The sequence below is a fragment of the Saccopteryx bilineata genome, chromosome 6 (assembly GCF_036850765.1).
Source record: "Saccopteryx bilineata isolate mSacBil1 chromosome 6, mSacBil1_pri_phased_curated, whole genome shotgun sequence".
NCBI lineage: Eukaryota > Metazoa > Chordata > Mammalia > Chiroptera > Emballonuridae > Saccopteryx > Saccopteryx bilineata.
In genome coordinates this window covers 26,447,769-26,467,168 of record NC_089495.1, presented here as the reverse complement: position 1 = coordinate 26,467,168, position 19,400 = coordinate 26,447,769, and positions in this window count along the sequence as shown.

Sequence of the window (19,400 nt, the reverse complement as noted above, 5' to 3'; positions counted from 1 at the left end):
GACCTCATTTGAATAAGTTTCTGCCAGACCTCCTCCCTCAGGATGCCTGACATGCCTCAACAGTGCTGATTACAGGAGAAGCCACATGGTGTTATTGTAATATTATTGTTGCAAACCTGAAAGATGAACACATATAGTGCACCATTGTAAAGGCTGTTATCTCTTTTGCCATCCATCTACAAAACTGAAAGTTTTAACATTTTTTTCTTTTGGCCTTCTGAATTGCTATGTACCTTATAAAAATCACAGAAAACACAAGACATTTATATTCATATATGGATATACATATACATGACAAATTTAATTTTCTTTCAAGCACATTTTATTTACTATCTTAAATACTAATATGTTGAGCTTAATATAGTTTTGTCAAAAAAACAACTGAAAAGGTCAAGAACTCAGTGATCCAAGTGACAAGTTATAATGAGATTTTACATAATAAAATCTGTGACTTCAGGAGATTGATTTGCAGATATAGGGTGTGATGCATCTTGTCCTGTGGGTATTTTGTTTTTATTCATGTGTTTCTACATACAGGCAGATATAAATTTATTGTTCTGCATATCAGATATGAGCTTCTTGAAGAATGCATTTTGATTAAAATCAAGTGTTGAACTGACAGTGAATGAGTTGCCCCAATAATCTTCCCCAGTTTCTCTGAGAATAGAAGGCTTCCATTTAGTCAGTGCCTAATCATATTGACTTTATGATAAGGACCCATTTCAAGTTTTCAAAGCCTTTCCAAGAAGAAGGCCCATCTTCCACCACCATTAGCTCTGTAACAACATGTTGTTCAGTGCTGATGGAGAGCCATGGATGAACGGGCATTGAGTAAGATCTGTTCTGAATCAGCATGACTGTACTGGTCAGTGCCTTGATGACAGATGCAAAGACCAGATTGGCCCTACTGCAGGCCCGGCCACTAGTCAAACATAAACAATGTACCACAGTTTGACTGAATCATAAACCTGACACAACTTTACCATATTCACCTCTGGCCCCAGCTCTCTACAAAAACTGGAACAGCTGATGAAAGTCTGTGACCATCAGATGTTGAGCCCTCACTGTCTCTAAGGTGAGGTTAAACTGCTTCAACACTGGACTAAGTGGTTTCCCCTAACACTGAGAATTCATGATGTATTCTAAAATTTTAGAGCACTTATTTAATTAAGTGCAATTACAACAAAGAACCAGGGAACCCACAGAAAGGAACACTTTTCAGAGTTATGCTGACAACACACACCTCCCTCCAATCACAATTTAATCACATTCCAAAGCATTTCTTTTTAATTTGTATACCTAGAGATGCGATACATGAAACAAATAACTCAGGGCTGAGTACAATATTCCAAACCCAACGTAATTTATACAGAAAGCTGGATATTTATTACTGATGCTAGAGGTTATTAAGTTATCTGAAAGGTATAGACTTCATTTCTGTTTTCAAGAAATAGAGATTTATATTGCTTATTTATTCCCAGCTGTTGAATATCTGAGCTGTACTCAGAAAAAAGATTAAAAAATATTTGATGATACCAGTGGTCGACAGAGCAGCAGCTTGGGGGAATTTCTCCAAATTTTGATCCGGGATAAGTTTCTGAGTGTGTGTATGTGTCTGTGTTTATACATCTGATTGTGAATGTCAGATCCAATAAAAGACATGTTTTGACAGGCCATCATGAAACGTTCTATTGTTTTATTGTTTGTGAAATGTGAAAAACTCGTTTCTTTATGAGATGTCCTTGACTTCATTTTCTTTTCTGTTGGCATAGTATAAGCAAGGGACCCTGACCATTGAATGAAGTCCCCGGGCCCAGATTGCATTGTAGCTTTGCTTCAAACTGTCTGTGTGGCCTGAAGCAGGCCATTTAAAATTTTAGTATGTACATTTTCTCATTTTAAAAAAAGGAGTTAGACTCTCAGAATCACGTTATTCTGTGTTTATCAACAGAGCCATGATGGACTGGGAGTAACCCGTAGATAGCCTTCCTTTTAGACATGGAGAATTGCTGGTACCCACTCCATGTTTCAGATCTCTCACAAACACATGCAATTACTCATTCCACAGTAAGACCTATGAAGGGTCCTTGTTGATGTGCCTGTGCAATCTCACAAGTTTTGGTGATGACTAAAACCAGAAGATAGTTTTGCCACTAGTATTTATTCTTAAAAGGAAAAGAGTTCCAGGTTATTCATTAATCTTTTCAATCTCTTGGGTGGTGACAATGCCAACAAAGGATTATGAAAAACAGTGATATATACTATAAGGATAGATCATTGTCTGTAGATAGAAACATGCATCTATATATTTATCCAAAGCTTTATTGAGCATGCTTAAAGGGGTTTGGAAACACCTTAGAGTTTGAACGTGCATTCAAAAATCTTAGCAGACATCAATCTTACTTCTTTGGATTGTACAGTGACTTCAGGCACCTATAAACTCTTTGACAATGGACAAGTTTCATAATATCTTTGGGTTCTTATATTTTTATTTGTAAAATATAGACAAAAACCTCTGTGTCTATCTTCCATAGATATTTTCAGATTCTAAAGATTTTATATACAAGAATGTGTTTATAATCTTCTACAGAAATATGGTTTTGATAGAGCAAAAATCACAGACTGGGCATAGCATTGCCATTGGCATTTGACAGATTTTAGATTCTCATCTATGTTTACTATTTCAAATACATTTGAATCTTCCCCTCTTAGACAGCATATTTGCTGCCAGGGAATTTCATGCTATTATTTCCTGTTCCCATTGAAATAAATATAAATGAAGTAGAAAACATGTAGCTAGGGGAGGGATTTTTTCCCCCCTAAATGCCTTGGTCTTTTATTTTCTTTTAAATTGTTTCTCAGTTACACTAAGCCCTAATTTCCTTACCAGCATTGCTGCTTAGGTATATTGATTCTGACTCTCTCGTGTCTACTGACATACAGCTCAAACAGATCAAGAGAAATGCAAAAATGATTCCCTAAAGTAAAATCAGCAAAACATTCACAGCAGTCAAAAGAAAGCTGGTGAGAGGGAAATAACTAAAATAAATATAGTTGAGGTAGGGCAACAATGAACTGTCCCCCATTAGCCCTATCTTCATGACTTCTGTTCAATGAATGGGTAGATTCATGGAAAGGCAAATACGTAGATGGTGTTTAATTAACATGCATTAAACTCATATACAAATAACCTTAAGATTTACATTATACAAAATAGTTGTTTGTATATATAATCTGCTGAGACAAGGAATTGAAAGAGTAAAAATCTATGTTTTGTAGTATGCCTCAAAACAACAAACAATAACATTGCTGGGTAGTTAGTTAGCTCAGGGATTTGAAGAAATTCTGTTTTTTGGTTATTAATGCTGAGGTTGCTTTTTATCAAACTATGGTTTATGGTTATTTTATTTTACTTATCTGTGCAGCTTCCCAGATATTTAGGAAAGGCTTCATAAAAAGTAAGTATATTTGCCATTTTAGCCTTTATTACTGTCCATGGAAATAGTGAGACTTGATTCACAAGGTCACCTACCATTCTCCTACCATTCTTTGTACCCTAAGAAACCACATAAGTTTAATGTCTTTTATTTCATCACACTGAAGGTATAAGTGGTATTTTGCTGGGTCACAGAGATGATGTCCCTATTATGTTCTCTCATCAGATTACTGACACCATAAACTGTAATGGCTTCTTCAGAACTATTAATGTACCTGGCATCAGCCTATATTTTGGAAGTCTTTAATCCTACAAATGGTTGTTAATAACTTACATTTACACAGAACATTTTCATCTTAATCTTAAAGTAATATATATATATACAGAAAGTGGGAATCCATCCACTGCTGCAATGAGAGCTATTTCCAAAGTTAAATGGAACTGCTGGATAGCTACTGCTCTGTCACAGGCCCAAAATGAGCATTGTATTTAATATAAGCCGAATTAGGCCTCTGAAATCTGCTCTCACTTTTAAGTGAAGATTAAAACGGGTCATGGTGACCAATATATCTTTGTTTATAAAAGGGGAAGCTACTGAGCTTGATATTTCCTATTTTTTTTGGTTCCTTTCTTAGGCTTAGAATGACACTTGAGAAAATGCTGGATAAGACAGCAAGAATTTTTATCCAAAGCATCCAGAAGCAATGCCATCAAAGAGGTATGAAAGAATAAAAGTTTAGAAACAAAGGAAGAATTTTAAACTATAGAATAGTGCCAACCATAAGAAGGACAGAGCCAGCCAGCAAGGGTCAAACGGGAACAGAAACAGGTTTGAAACTTTTATTTCCAGTAGGTCTTGGCAAAGAATTTAGGATGCCAGCCATGAACAACAGAACATGAGCATGGAAGACTTTATTGGTTGCTTATACTATGGTGCTTGAATACAACAGTTTCCATTCTGTACCTGCATACATGGATAATAAAGTCGTTCACATGGATGGCTATATCAAATAAGTCAATGATCATTTTTTTAATATTAGCATAGAATCTTTTCCGCTTTATGTGGTGAAATTACATCAGTTTTAATGTATCTTAGCAATCAATCCAAGTGAACCATGAATAGATTACTTTTAAATCAATTTGTTGTGGTTATTCTAGTCTCTTCTATTAATATAGAGAAAACATCAAACCTCTGGTTAAAATCAAACACACACTGAGTTTTCTAATTATAATGAAACCAGAACATTGCTGTACTGAAAAGAATATTGGACTTGGAAGCCCTGTCATTTTATAACTATGAGATTTGGCCAATGATTTGGGGCCTGAGTATTCTCACATGAAATGTGAAGATAATAATACCTAACTCAGGTTATTACATCAAGAATGAAATGAATTAATGTATAGAAAAGATGTGTGGGAAAATTAAGCTATCATATAAATATGAAGATTACCAATGGTTTGACTAGAGACATTTTCTTTTTTTTTTTTTCGCGATACTTCTTTATTTTTTTTTATTTTTTTTTAATTATAATTTTATTTTTTTAATGGGGCGACATCAATAAATCAGGTTACATATATTCAAAGATCAACAAGTCCAGGTTATCTTGTCCTTCAATTATGCTGCATACCCATCACCCAAAGTCAGATTGTCCTCTGTCACCTTCTATCTAGTTTTCTTTGTGCCCCTCCCCCTCCCCCTTTCCCTCTCCCTTTCCCCCCTCCCCCCCGTAACCACCACACTCTTATCAATGTCTCTTAGTTTCACTTTTAGAGACATTTTCTTTATCTAACCTCAGATCACTATCTACTTATATAAGACCTCAAATACTAGAATTTAACTAAAATGAAATTACAAATATACTGATATGGATTGTTTCTGAATTATCATAAAAAGATTTTATTCTTGAATATGCTTTTTAATATATAGTAAGATCCTTTAATATTTATACCTTCATTCTTGAAGGATTAACGTAACACTATATAGCACATAATATTTTAGAGCTGAAGTACAAATGAGACCTTTTCACCTTTAAAAGGTTTATATGAATAGTAATGAGAATATATGACATATACATAAAATTACTGGGTCCATCTTCATGTCTGATTCATCAAGCAGATGTTGATTGAAAGAAGGTCAAGGTCAAGAGGTATTATTCTGATTAACAATAAAAAAGTACTTAAAGATTTATTCTTAAGAAAACTCTAGGACAAAATTGTATAAACAATGGAAATTTCTACCATTGAGAAATCTTACAATGTAGTGAGCTTCTATCCACCTACTTAATTGCATTTCTTTTTATAATCTTTTTATGCTGAAGACTCTTCCTCCATCTAACATAACTTAATGGGGTTATATCCTGAGGAGCAAGTGCAGCGGAAGCACTAACTTCATTAGTTGCTTGACTCTACCTGTCAAGAGTTCTGGCTATAGACCAATTCAAGGTAAATTTAGACTGAGAAATAAGGTTACAAATTCGAAGAAAAGACTGAGTTAAAACCCTTTTATATGAAAATGTGATAATACATGATTGTTTTGAGGGCTTAAGTGCTCATAAAATTCTTAATCAACTATATATCCAAACCAGATTTGAGATTGCTTTGGGAGATAAGGCAATTATTCTTTTCTTTTCCTTACTAAAACTACAGAGGCTATTCAATCCACAACACACTGCCTCCCTATCAGCATTCACTTAGTTAATTAAATACATTGTAATATCAACCTTGGAAACTACACAAGAGACAGTTTTAATATTTTTCATTTTTTTTGTACAAGAACCACACCTCTTTCACATTTAAATTTTGTCTTGATAGAAAACTTATTCTGAATTGAAACTCTTTTCTTTCTTAGCCCATAATTATGCCACTTTTCTATAGTACATCATTTTGATACAAAAACGTGAATTTTATACATGCAAATCAAGAGATTGTATATAGCTAGGGCGATAACTAAACGGTTGCTCATACCAGGACACCTTTGGGAGTGTGAGGGCAACAGGCAGAAAGCACCGTCTTGTCGACACCTAAGGAAGCTAGTGTCGGTGTCCATGGTACTGAAAAGTTCACCCCCACCTGCGCCTCCTGCCCCGACTTAGGTGCATTTAAACAATACTTTATTGTGCAACTATTATGAATCTCTTTCTATCTCTATCTCTATGCATATCAGCAAGGAAACAATAATTTTTTAAAAATTATACTCTAATGACTCATATACAATGTGACATCAAATTTTCACCATATACTGCTCATAATAAACAATAAGCATTGCAGAGTTTCTTATTTTTCTGTGCTGATGGGCTTTTAATGAGTTACTTTTAAAAATAAATTCCAAGATTCCTTTACTTGCTTAGAATTCCTTTTACTGAATCATTTATTTGGAAAACAATGATTACTTATTCCCAAAGAGCCTAAACCCTTCCTCCCTACAAATTTAATGCTGCATTTTTAAAATCAGACCGAAAGTCCCAGAGAGATATAAAAATTAAAAGAATATTTTTTTCACTTTTGATTGTATTTTCTTTTATTTTTAATAAAAATGGGTAATCATTAACTAGGAGAAATGAAGCAAATTTGTTGGATAAGATTATTAATTTCTCAATGCCCATCCCTTTATGGCAAGGATTGATAATATTAAAAATATCTGAAAGAATATTAAAGGTATGAGAGTAATAACCAAATCTCCTTCTTATGACAGTTGTAGAATGTATGTTAGATACTATACATAAAGCACTTAGAAATAGTATTTGGTAAATGTTGCTGAAGAAAAATTACATTTGATGTGTCCAAAATCAACCCTCTTCTTCCATACCTAAATTTTGAAACTATGAAAAATACGACATAGAATTCACTGATAAGAGCCAAAATCACTTTTATTACTTACAAAGACAAAACTGGAAGATTTAACTAACATCTGTAGACAAGTGAGCTTTCTGATTCACAACTCTCCAGGCATCACTGAACCTGGAAGACTTATGGCATGCAAGAGCAGAAGGAAGCACATACTCTCTATGAGCAGGATTGCTTCCAAAAAGTAGGGAAGAGAAATGACCAATCCATGGTATCATCCAGAGTAAGCTAGGTTTATTGCTGGTTCAGACAACATTTATAGTATGGTCAAACTTATGGGTGTGCCTCACATGCATTTCACTCCAGGACTCAAGCTGATGCAGTAGCCAATATCTGGAATAGTGTAGATAGCTGTCACAGTGATGAAAGGAGCTTGATGAAACACCCTGTCTCTTAAACTCCTTACCAGAAATGACATACATCAGTTATTCCCACATTATATTGAGAAGAAATAGCCAGATTGTCAAACATAAACATTAGGAGGCAGGGAAGTTTGTACATACTATATAAAAAATGGGGGGAAATGAAGCATATTTGTGGATAGCCCTACAAACTTTTATAGTTTTCTCTCCTTGCCTCTAAATATGTGGTTTATTCTCCTTTATACACTGAAGATAGACTCATCTCTTGCTCAAAGAGAGAAAGCTCAAAGTCTTATTTAGTCAAAGACTGAAGTTGAAGTGTGGGATATGTGTGTAAATTCTAGTCTCTGCATCAAAGGACAATGTGGAAACCTTTTCTATCAGGCCCAGGTATGACTCCTCTTGATCCAGCCACCTAAGAAGTACAGAGACAAGTTATTGTTTCATGTCCTTACTTCCTCTCACCATATATACAATATAAAATGGTAGAACATAAACAAGATAATCTTCACATTCCCTTGCAAAAAAGGGTAGAATGGAAGATAGGATACATGTTATCACTAAGTTATAGCACTTCTACCCTACTGGGCACATGTTGGATGGATGCTTTTCCCAGACAAAGGTAATATACCTGGATTATACCTCAGTTCAGAAGCCTGGAAAAGACTGCACAATCTAATGAACTCTATGGCAATGGGCACTGTCTTTAGAAAACCTATTTATTTTTTATCCTCTTTGGCAACATCTGAAGAGACATTGAAGAATATACCCTCTTGGGATGCAGAACAGCTCTTAAAGTCTCAGGTTCCAGAGATAATTTTTTCTTAAGTCTCAAAGAATCAGAACATTTTTTTAGTAATGTTTCATACTTTACCAGATAGTGTAATTCTCAAAAGCAATGACATTATTTTCTATTTGATTGTAGTAAGATTCACAATAACAAACATTGCTGTTTTTCTAAAAGGCATACCTTTCTCTGGACTTACCAGTAAATACTCTGAGCTGATCAAACTCTGTGGTAAGTACTACATCATTAGCCTTGATTCCCTGAGTCATATTGTCTAACTGAAGTACTTATTGGATATTATAGGAACCTTTTTTTTCAGGTTTAAACATGTTTGTGATGGCTAAAAGTCTTTATTTTATCCTTACTGGCAAGGCTGACTTTTATTAGCCTTTCAGATTTGTCCCTCAAGGAATTTCAGAGACTTACATTTTCCTGTTGGAGAAAGAAGTAATTTCTTCTTTTAATTCTACAAGTCCCTTCTCTACTTTCATTCATTATTGCAAACTAGTTTTTCTGACATGGTAGTACATTTTTAAATGCAATTAATAGTGAACAACTCATGGTATTGTTCTTTTTTTCTAATCTCCTTACAAAGAGCTATAAGTTTGTTAGATACATTATCTGAATTTTGAGTTTTTGCAAGTGTTGCTTTCTACCAAATATTATGCCACTGAATAAGGTAGTTCACAATATTTTCAGACTCCAGTATTAGCTTGCTCACTATTCATTACCTAGACTATAAGGCAATGATTCATAGTTTAGACTTTTTTTGATATATGCTTTCTAGGCACTGATTTTTTGTGTAAGTTATCATATATTACATTATAGTATGGTAGTAAATATTTCCAGGCACAGAACTCATACTATAGGTTCATCAAGGGTTGTGTGAGAGTTGAGTTCAGTATCATTCTACTTAATTGTCCAGGCTGCTGGAGTAGGCTTAATCCAGTTCTTAAGGCAGGAAAAAAGAATTGGCCTAACTCCTTTCATAGAGAAATATAACCCTCTCATGTATCTATAGGAGAGAACAGTCCTAAAGACTTTACAACTACTCATACCCTAGAAATAAATAAATAAATAAATAAGTCAAGAAAGGTGTGCTTTGTTAATGAAACGCCTTCCCCATGAAAGGAGGCCCAGGTCTGATTAAAAAGTATTATTTCCCCACCCCCTATAGATAATTCAATTACTTGTTAGCCCCTTCATTTAGCTCTTGGTCAGCTAAGATGTGACTATTCTTCTCTGGGTATAGCAATGTTCTATCAAAACAGACCTACTTCTAGTTTCACAAAGCTGCTCCCCAACACAAACCAAGTATAGGATGTTTGGGTAGTTTCCTGGGGTCACCGGTTTGAAGAGTAAATTTCTTTTTCCTCAAAGGCTGCTAAATCAGCAACAGAAATGCATTTATTAAATTAATACCAGGGCTAAATCTTAAAACATAATTCTGATTTTATTTAATATTGCCAATTATGTTCAGTTGCATTGACCAATAGAGCCCATCAGAGAAGAAACAATACTTTGTTTCTTTTTTATTCCGCATATTCAGATTTTAATTTTTCCTCTGAGCACCCTGGTTTTGTCAACCAGAGACTTATTGAGGGTGGACTCTGTCCAGTGTCAGATTGAAATATTGCTAGTGACTAGCTATTTTAAGTCTTATGCACTTACCCTGTAGACACCAAACTTAAGACCATGTGGACAAACCATTTGAATCCAAGTGTAGTAGTTCACAATATTCTCTTTGACCCTCAATGCAAAAAGCAACTTGGAACATACAACCTAGAACCACTTACTGAGGCCCAGCATTAAAACACACAAAGGTTGGGAACGTCATACAGCTAGCTTCCAATCATCAACCTCCTTGTTTCAACAATTATATACTTTATCCATCTAGTTTCATCAAACTCACCCCCTATTTCTGTTGCTGCTGCTGTTGTTGTGTATCTGAAAACAAAGCAAAAACCTTGTCTTTTTACTCATGGACAATTCAACTGGCATTAACAATTTAAAGCTGAGACCCCACTAGACCACTGTAGAGAAGAATTACTTTATAGTTTAAAAGCAAAAAAAAAAAAAGTTATTCCTTTAAAGTGAAAATGCCAGTAAAACCCTCCTTTCTGTCCTATTGAAAACCTGTGTGTCTGAATCTGCTTACCAAAAGCCCTGTGAATGACAGACAAGTGAAGATCACATTTCCCACAATACTTTGTGAGGCCAAGCAGTGGCAGACTGAATGCAGGCCACTTGCACATGTGGAGAAACTGGGTCTTTGCTGATATAGTCGGGGCCAGTTGGTGTTTGGGTATTTCTTCCAAGGCCTGTTCCCTGCATTTTGGCTGAGGTTTATCTTTCTCAGTGTTTCTTGAGGCTCCAACTTCTACTGAGGCTTTATCACTGTTCAGTATTGCCAAAACCTTTGCTAATTTCATCACTTTTATTGAGGCTTGTGGTTTTCCTGAAGTTTGTGCACTTTTGTTCAAGAAGAGCAAGCCCCCTGACCATTGGTGGTGCAATGAATAGAGCATCAACCTAGGATGTTGAGGACCCAGGTTAAAAACTCTGAGGTTGCCAGCTTGAGTGTGGGCTTGCTAGCTTAAGCGCGGATCACTGGCTTGAAGATAGGATCATCAACATGATCCCATGGTCACTGGTTTGAGCCCAAGGTTGTTGGTTTGAAACCCAAAGTCACTGTCTTGGTCATAAGTTTTGCCAGCTTGAGCAAGGGTTCATTTCCTTGATTTCAGCCCCCCTATCAAGGAACATATGAGAAGTAATCAATGAACAACTAAAGTGCTGCAACTATGAGTTGATGCTTCTCATCTCTCTTCCTTTTTTTTTCCTTTTTTTCTCTCTCATTCTCCCTCTCTCTCTCTTTCTCACAAACAAAAATACAAAAAAGCAGAAGAGCAAGTCTTACACATCATCTACTGACTATACAATCTATATTAATATAAAGCATCTCTCAAACTCAGTTGCATAAAAAGCCAACATTATTTCTCATACTTTGGTATCCTACATTTCATTTGCTTGTCTCTTTTTCAAGCTCATCAATCCATGCAGTAGATATTAGAGTATTTTTGTGGGTTCAATAAATAACATCCCTCTTGTGTATCTCAGTTCTAAATTATCTGGGAAATAAAACAAATGGAGAGAGGAAAAGAAGATTGGACCAAGGACAAAAATCTCGCCTTTATTTACTGAAAAAGTTTATATTGGAGAATGTTTTCCAAATATGTAATCAATTGTGCTTCCTAATATTAAACATGAAACTAAACAGATTTACTCAGTCTCAGGCAGCTCCCCAGATTGAAGTAGGTTCATTTAAATTGTACAATATCAAGGCACAGAAGACAGTGTGCATAATCTGTGTGAGCAATGCTGCTTCTAAGAGGAAAGAGTGACAAAGAAGCTGGGCTGCACATGCCTCATTTGTCTTTCCAAACACAATCATCTCATTAAGTTACTTCTCTTGGAAAGAAGTGAGTGAAGAGACAATGTAGGACCTTGAGTGTCATAATAATAAAACTTTATTTACGTAGAAGAAAATATCAGAAAGAAGAAGGAATTAAATCTCTTGTGTATTTTATTTTATTTTATTGTTGGTATCAAGTATGCCAACTATGTGCAAACTTATATTAAAAATATTTCCAGGTCATGCAACAAAGACATGCAAAATAAGGTTTCTTAATGTGCAATAAATCTACGGGAAAAAAACATTGCACAAGATTTACACAGCAAGAAATTTCAGGCGCCATTACCAGGACATTAGGCCTGGAAGATATGGATGATTTCCTTGGTAGAAATTGTGTCTGGGCATTGATGAAGGCAGGATAAAAATCCAGCTGCTTTTGTGGAGGACTTCTCAGGTGTGGCAAATTTCTTATGCCAAATAGGTTGCTGAACATGCCTGTGGGTTCACTCTGAATAAATTCTCATGAAGAATAGAAATTCTCAGAAAGCCTGAGAGACAGACTAGGTTAAGTTTATTCTTTGCTTATGTTGTTCTCATGCCCCTGTTTATTTTATTGTGGTAATAAATACATAACATAGAAGTTACCATTTTAGACATTTAAATGGACTATTCAGTGTCATTAGTGCATTCATAATATTGTGTAACTATCTTTACTATCTATTTCCAGAATTTGTATCTTTTTGATGCTTGAATCCTTGTGCTTTGTACTGAATAGAGCCCATATTTTTGGTCCATATCTTCAAATTCAAACTCAATATTTTTGAATTTGGGACTAAGCAAATGATCAGCAGTATGATTATTATCATAACTATTGTCATCCCAAGTCATCCCATATATGACAGAACTGGGTATAGAATCCAGTGCTTATGATTCTTACTCCCCTGGTATCACCATAGATTCCTCCTTTTACTACAGCTCTTGTTGTGCTGCTGGCAAAGATGCTTTAAATTCAATTGTGAGAGAAGTAATTCAAAGCTCTGACCAATTGTTTAGTACCCAAAGCACTTTTTGAATAAATATTCGTTTATAATAAGAGCATTGAGAAAGAAAGAATAAACAAAAGGCACTTTAATCATCTAGTCTCCTAGTTTTTATACAAAAAGGCAAATACATTTTAATAGTAAATACTAGATAAAATGTAATTCCAGCCTGACCTGTGGTGGCGCAGTGGATAAAGCGTCGACCTGGAAATGCTGAGGTTGCCGGTTCGAAACCCTGGGCTTGCCTGGTCAAGGCACATATGGGAGTTGATGCTTCCAGCTCCTCCCCCCTTCTCTCTCTCTCTGTCTCTCTCCTCTCTCTCTCTCTGTCTTTCCCTTTCCTCTCTAAAATGAATAAATAAAAAATTTAAAAAAAAAAAAAAAACAAAACCTTAAAAAAAAAAAAAAAAAAAAAAAAAAAAAAAAAAAATGTAATTCCAGGAAGATATAATGGGAAACTTTTATGTAAAGACATGTGCATAACAACAGGATATTTTATCTATTGCTTCTTAGTCTCTTTCTGTGTGCATGGTGCCATTTAAATCTAGATAGGCTTCTTTACACCCGATGTATCTGTGCTGAGAAGAACTTTGCTGTTACCATTTGTGCAAGTATGTGGTCCAAAGGATTCATATTTCATGACTTTAATTCTGTTTTTACTTCTTCTAATATCTTTCCTCATTCCCTTCCATTGGACTTGAGAACCTTGTGGTAGACTGGATAAAGAGAAGTTGCTTTATTTTTTTAACCAACTGTAAGAAAAAGAAAAGCATTTCTTAAAAGTTTAGACAAATTAATGAAGTTTAAAGTACCTATGAACATCTAATTTAGTATCACTTTAAAATGGACTCTTATTTTTCAAAATTCACAAATAGTGAAATTCACCCTTTTTGACATAGACCGGCAGTTATATAACTTTGTACATGTGTAGACTTCTGCACCCTCCACTGCAGACAGGATGCAGAGCATCTCCTCATAGCTCCACAGTTGCCCACGCTGCACCCTTGTACTCAGAGCCTTCCCCAACACTTAACCCTTGGCAACACCTGATGTGCCTCTTTTTCTGTATTTTGCTTTTCCCAAATATAGGTAGACTTATTTTTAATAAAAAGAATACAATATTTCAATTTAATAATACTTAATTTTTTTACTAGAAGGCTAATAATATTGTTCACAAACTTTCATTAAAAGATCTGTAATATATCTGGTTCAATGATGAAGAGGTGACACAGATCAAATACTAAATCTAGTGGGTTTTTTTACTCTATTTATATTAAATTTTAAAAAACTTAATTATAGGACATTGAAATGAAAATAATCTTGGGTCACTCTGACAGGTACCTGTGAATATTTGGTTTTAAATGGGCCTGAAATTTCCAAGTAATTTTTTCATGAACTCCATTTTCGATGCCCAGAGGGTAAAATCAGAGGGTAAAATCACAAGCATTTTTATGCAAAAAAGGAAGAATGTTGAATATTTTAAGTTGTGAAGAAACTGTAAAAAATGATAGCTATTATATTACCGATACAATTTTTTTCTAATGACTAAATAAAATCATGAATTTTGGGGAAAATTTTAATTCTGAGCAATTTCCACAGTGAGTCAATCTTCTTAAATCTTTACACATCACTTTAACATTAAAAGTTTTCTTTGTTGTGCCTGTGAAGTGTACTTCAGGTAATTCAGTATCTGAATATATTGTCACTTGGCTAAGCCTCCTGAAATAATAAACATATTCTTTATTGGACTTTCAGACTTAATAGATCTTTTGAGTCACTTAATTTTAAACTTGTGTGATCAGATAATTCTCTACATGGTTAATATGGCAAAACTGTGATGAGCTTCTTCATACATGATAAAAGCATTAATTTTCAACAGCTAAGAATTGATCTTGTTCATAAAGGTCAGTGTTTGTGTCCACACTGAAAAAAAGTCATTGACCACTACATTTCTTCGTGACTATAGCTGTGTTTATATTCTTATGGCAGTGCCATTCTGACCATATGCACAATGGTCAGAAATATTCATGCCAAGCATGATGGGCCTATAATAGTCTACGTCATGGTTTACATAATAATTATGAAGTAAATCAAAAATATTTTCCACTGAAGGCTGTGCTTCCAATGTTAAAATGATCAAAAATTTTCTGAGCTTTTGCCCTGATATATGTATTTCTCATGGCATTGTAGCTGATTCATCTTTGAGTTTAAGAATTTTATCCAAATATAAGGCCAAATTCTACTTTATTGGCAGAAATACACAGGCAACAGTTGGATTTTTATACTATGTGGCACTGCTATTATGTAATGTTCATTATTGTCTCTTCTGAAGGAATTTTAATGATATAGTTTGGAGCATATTTGTTAGTAACTGTTCAGTTGATTTTTTCATAGTTTTATTTAAACAATTAATTTTAATGGGGTGAAATTAGTCAACTAGAGCACATAAATTTAGAGGAAACATCTCCAGATCATTGTGACATTTGATTATGTTGTATACCCATCACCCAAAGTCAAATTGTCCTCCTTCTCCATTCATTTGGTTTCCTTTATGCCCCACACCTCCCACCATGGTAACCACTGCACTCTTATCTATGTCCACGAGTCTCAATTTTCTGTCCCACCTATGTATGGAATCATACAGTTCTTAGTTTTTTTTTTACTTACTTATTTCATTCATTATAATGTTATCAAGGTCCATTCATGTTGTCGTAAATGATCCTATGTCATCATTTTTTATGGTAGAGTAGTATTCCATAGTATATATGTACCACATTTTCTTAATCCAATCTTCTATTGAAGGACTTTTTGGTTGTTTCAATGTCTTAGCCACTGTGAAAAATGCTGCAATGAACATAGGGCTGCATGTGTCTTTATGTACCAATGATTTTGAGTTTTGAGAGTATATACCCAGTAGAGGGATTGCTGGGTCATATGGTAGTTCTATTCTTAATTTTTGAGTAACCACCATACTTTCTTTCATAATAATTGTACTACTTTACATTCCCACCAACAGTGAATGAGGGTTCCTTTTTCTCCACAGCCTCTCCAACATTTGTTATTATTTGTCTTGTTGATAATAGCTCATCTAACAGGTGTGAAATGGTATCTCATTATAATTTTGATTTGTATTTCTCTAATAGTTAGTGAAGATGAGCATCTTTTCATGTATCTACTGGCCATTTGTATTTCTTCTTGGAAGAAGTGTCTGTTCATGTCCTCTTCCCATTTTTTATTGGATTGTTTGCTTGTTTGTTGTTGAGTTTTGTTAGTTCTTTATATATTTTGGATATTAGCCACTTATCTGAGCTGTTGTTCAAAAACTTTATTTCTCATTTGGTTGGCTGTGTGTTTGATTTGTTCTTAGTTTCTTTTGCTGTGCAAAAGCTTCTTAGTCTGATGTAGTCCTATTCATTTATCTTTGTCTTGACTGCCCTTGCCTTTGGAGTCAAATTCATAAAATGTTCTCTATGGCCAAGGTCCATGAGATTAGTACCTATGTTTTCTTCTATGTGTTTTATTGTTTCAGATTTTATATTTAGGTCTTTAATCCATTTAGAATAAAATTTTATACAAGGAGACAAACTGTACTTGAGTTTTATCCTTTTGCATGTGCCCTTCTAATTTTCCCAGCACCATTTATTGAAGAGGTTTTCTTTTCTCCATTGTGTGTTTATGGCTCCTTTATCAAAGATTATTTGACCATATATATGTGGTTTTATTTCTGGGCTCTCTATTCTGTTCCATTGGTCTGAGTGTCTATTTTTCTGCCAATACCATGCTGTCTTGATTATTGTGGCTCTGTGGTATAATTTGAAGTCGGGTATTGTAATGCTCCCAGCTTCATTTTTTTTTCCTTAGGATGACTTTGGCTATTTGGGGGTTTTTTTGTTTGTTTTTTGTTTTATTGTTTTTTGTTTGTTTGTATTTTTCTGAAGCTGGAAACGGGGAGGCAGTCAGACAGACTCCCGCATGCACCCGACCGGGATCCACCCGGCACACCCACCAGGGGGTGATGCTCTGCCCATCCGGGGCGTTGCTCTGTCATGACCAGAGCCACTCTAGCGCCCGGGTCAGAGGCCAAGGAGCCATCCCCAGTGCCATCTTTTGCTCCAATGGAGCCTCGGCTGCAGGAGGGGAAGAGAGAGACAGAGAGGAAGGAGAGGGGGAGGGGTGGAGAAGCAGATGGGCGCCTCTCCTGTGTGCCCTGGCCTGGAATCGAACCCGGGACTTCCGCACACCAGGCCAACGCTCTACCACTGAGCCAACCGGCCAGGGCCTATTTGGGTTTTTTTTTTTTTTTTACAGGGACAGAGAGAGAGTCAGATAGAGGGATAGATAGGGACAGACAGACAGGAATGGAGAAAGATGAGAAGCATCAATCATCAGTTTTTCGTTGTGACACCTTAGTTGTTCATTGATTGCTTTCTCATATGTGTCTTGACCGCGGGTCTTCAGCAGACTGAGTAACCCCCCGCTCGAGTCAGTGACCTTGGGTTCAAGCTGGTGAGCTTTTTACTCAAGCCAGATGAGCCTGCACTCAAGCTGGCAACCCCGGGGTCTTGAACCTGGGTCCTTCCGCATCTTAGTCCGACGCTCTATCCACTGCGCCACCGCCTGGTCAGGTCTATTTGGATTTTTTTATGGTTCTATATAAACCTGATAATTTTTTGTTCCATTTCTTTAAAAAATAACATTGAAATTTTGATGGGAATTGCATTAAATTTGTATATTGCTTTGGGTAATATAGTCATTTTATTCTTCGTATCTAAGAACAAGGAACACTCTTCCATTTCATTGTGTCTTTTTTTATTTCCTTTAACAATGCCTTGTAGTTTTCATTATATAGGTCCTTTACAATTATTTTTATGTTTATTCTTAGGCATTTAATTTTTTTGTTGCAACCATAAAAGGGATTTTTTTTAGTTCATTTTCTAAGTTTCATTGTTGGCATATAAGAAAGCAATTGACTTCTGTATGTTAATTTTGTATCCTGCAACCTTAATGTATTAGTTAATTGTTTCTAATAGTCTTTCTGTGGAGTCTTTGGGGTTTTCTATATATAGGATCATATCATCTGCAAAAAGTGAAACACTTACTTCTGCTTTCCCAATATGAATGCCTTTTATTTCTTTCTCTTGTCTGATTGCTCTGGCTAGAACTTCCAACACTATGTTGAATAGGAGTAGAGAGAGTGGGTAACCTTGTTTTGTTCCTGATTTTAGAGGAAAAGTTTTCAGTTTTTTGCCATTTAATATGATGTTAGCTGATGGTTTTTCATAAATAGCCTTTATTATGTTGAGATATTTTCCTTCTATATCTATTTTATTAAGCTTTTTAAACATAAAATGATGTATTTTATCAAATGCCTTTTCTGTATCTATTGATAGGATCATATGGTTTTTGTTCTTTGTTTTGTTGATATGGTGTATTATGTTAACTGTTTTACATATGTTGAACCATCCTTGTGATTCTGGGATGAATCCCATTTCATCATGGTGAATTATTTTTTTAATGTGTTGTATTTGGTTAGCTAGTATTTTTTTTTTTTTACAGAGACAAAGAGAGAGTCAGAGAGAGGAATAGATAGGAACAGACAGATAGGAATGGAGAGAGAGATGAAAAGCATCAATCATTAGTTTTTTGTTGCAACGCCTTAGTTGTTCATTGATTGCTCTCTCATATATGCCTTCACCATGGGGCTACAGCAGACCGAGTAACCTCTTGCTCTAGCCAGTGACCTTGGGTCCAAGCTGGTGAGCTTTGCTCAAACCAGACGAGCCTGTGCTCAAGCTGGCGACCTCAGGGTCTCTAACCTGGGTCCTCCACATCTCAGTTCCATGCTGTATCCACTGTGCCACCACCTGGTCAGGCTGGTTAGCTAGTATTTTGTTTAGGATTTTTACTTCTGTATTCATTAGAGATATTGGGGTCTGTAGTTTTTGTTGTTGTTGTTGTTGTCCTTACCAGGTTTTGGTACGAGGGTTATGTTGGCCTCGTAAAATGTGTTTGGAAGTATTGCTTCTTTGAGTAGGATAGAAACCAAATCTTCTTTGAATAGTTGATAGAATTCACTAGTATAGCCATATGGCCCTGTACTTTTACTTTTTGGGAGGTTTTTGATAGTTTTTTCTATTTTCTCCCTGCTTATGGGTCTGTTTAGACTTTCTACTTCTTCATGATTCAGTATAGGAAGATTATATTGTTCTTGGAATTTATCCATTTCTTCTAGATTGTTAAATTTGGTGGCATATAGTTTTTTATAGTATTCTACAATAATCCTTTGTATATCTATGATATCTGTGGTAGTTTCTCCTCTTTCATTTTGGATTTTGTTTATATGAATTCTTTCTCTTCTTTCCTTAGTGAATCTTGCCAAGGGTTTATCAATTTTGTTGATCTTTTCAAAGAACCAGCTCCTTGTTTTATTGATTCTCTCTATAGGTTTTCTGTTCTCTATTTCAGTGATTTTCAACCTTTTTTGAGCCGTGGCACATTTTTTACATTTACAAAATCC